This window comes from Trichechus manatus, unplaced genomic scaffold, assembly GCF_000243295.1.
Source record: "Trichechus manatus latirostris isolate Lorelei unplaced genomic scaffold, TriManLat1.0 scaffold00120, whole genome shotgun sequence".
NCBI lineage: Eukaryota > Metazoa > Chordata > Mammalia > Sirenia > Trichechidae > Trichechus > Trichechus manatus.
The window spans coordinates 5,409,107-5,411,096 of record NW_004444056.1 but is presented as its reverse complement, the minus strand read 5'-3'; the positions used below and the strand labels follow the sequence as shown (position 1 = coordinate 5,411,096).

The 1,990-nt window shown below is 44.1% G+C and overlaps 1 pseudogene; it reads left to right on the top strand.

The window, feature by feature from the left end:
* Positions 1 to 1,270: 1,270 nt before the first annotated feature.
* LOC111822023 (non-histone chromosomal protein HMG-17 pseudogene) lies at positions 1,271 to 1,507 on the top strand (annotated as a pseudogene).
* Positions 1,508 to 1,990: the final 483 nt, after the last annotated feature.

Sequence of the window (1,990 nt, the reverse complement as noted above, 5' to 3'; positions counted from 1 at the left end):
ATCAGCTGGTGGATTCTAACCGCCAGCCTTTTGGTTAACAGTCATAGCTCTTAACCACTGCATATATATAATGTGTTATTTACTATATATATACATACATAAACTTTGGCTATATTTTTACCATTTAGTGCTACAGGTCACCATGAATAGCTTACATGGAGAGAACCAGGAATATACAAGATGTCAGAGGGTTGGCTTAATCCGGGCATTAGTATGGGTGTTCCGTAGTTGCTATATTTATGCCTGGTTTCTGCATTGCTAATTGATAGGCTTCCTCAGGGGGATGCTGAGAATTAACTTGAGAAGGGGAACATATGCTGGTGCATCGTGCAGTGCCCAGCTCCTGGTAATGCTCACCATATGGCAGATGGGGTGCTTCATACTATCAGTATTTTCAAAGCTAATTGTCTGTTGTGGTCATCCCTTACAGCCCAGTGAGAAGATAAGCTGAGTTCCTACTGAATTATTCGTATAAACATTGGTTCACACATCTGTTATTTCACTTAGTTTACAGTGACATGCTTGTCTTTTAGAAACGTAGTGCTGTGATTTGTTGCCTTTGCTTTATTGAGGTTACTGGGTCATTGTTTTATAGATAGCCATGGAAATACCTGGAGAACAAGGAGTAGAAAAGAAACAAGTAGTTTTGGGTGGGAATTTTTTTAAGTGAGAGTGTTACACTAGCATCTTTACATATATCTTCTCATTTAATCCTCATTATATAACCTGTAAGGAGCCCTCGTGGCGCAGCGGTTAAGCACTTGGCTGCTAACCGAAAGGTCAGCAGTCCGAACCCACCAGCCCGCTCCACGGCAAAAAGATGTGACAGCCTGCTTCTGCAAAGATTTACAGCCTTGGAAATCGTATGGGGAAGTTGTACTCTGTCCTATAGGGTCACTATGAGTCGGAATGGACTCGACCGCAATGGGTGTATAACCCGCAAGGAGCCCTGGTGGCACAACAGTTAAGCGCCCTGCCGTGAACCAAAAGATCGGTGGTTTAAACCCAGCAAGTGGCTCCATGAAAGAAAGACCTGAAGATCTCCTCCCGCAAAGACTGCAGCCTAGAAAACCCAATGGGGAGTTCTACTCGGTCACATGGAGTCGCTGAGTTGAAATCGACTCGATGGTACCTACCAAACGGAATAAGGAGTTAATGAGTGGTTTAAAATCAGAACAGGTGGAAGAGGCGAGAACGACCCAGATCAACCAAAGCTTGAGCTCCGCCGCATCCCCGCGCCCAGCGCCTGCGTCCTGCCTACATCGCCACCATGCCCAAGAGAAAGGCTGAACGGGATGTTAAGCGGGAGAAATCTAAGGTGAAGGAGGAACCACAGAGGAGATCTGCAAGATTATCTGCTAAACCTGCTCCTCCAAAGCCAGAGTCGAACCCTAAAAAGGCCCCTGAAAAGAAGGAAGAGAGGGTACCCAAATGGAAAAGGGGCAAAACTGATGCTGGCAAAGATAGGAATAACCCTGCAGAAAGCCGAGATGCCAAAACAGACTAGGCACAGAAAGCTGAAGGTGCTGGAGATGCCAAGTGAAGTGTGTGAATTTTTAATAACCGTATACTTCTGGTGACTGTACAGTTTGAAATAATATTTTTTATCAAGTATAAAAATGCAGAATTTTGTTTTACTTTTTTTTTTTTTTTTGACTATGTTGTTAGCACAGAGAACTCTTCGCTATCGTTTTTTGTGGAAGGGGCAAATGTCACTAATAGAATTTCTCCAAGGCTGGATTGATATGGAAGGAAACACCTTTCCCTTCTAGTTTTGAGAAACTTCCTCTTGGCTCCTCTTGACACATTAGCCACCTTGGCACCAATGCCTGGTGGTGTGGAAAAAGTAAAATTTGTTTTTACATCCTCATGTCCTCTTCTCCCTCTCTTTCTTCAGCATGAACTTGACTCCCATAAACCCAGAGACCTGTTGGGATCTGACTCCAAAAAATTGGTCAGCAGTATGTCAGGCAATCTGGACTTGCCAGGG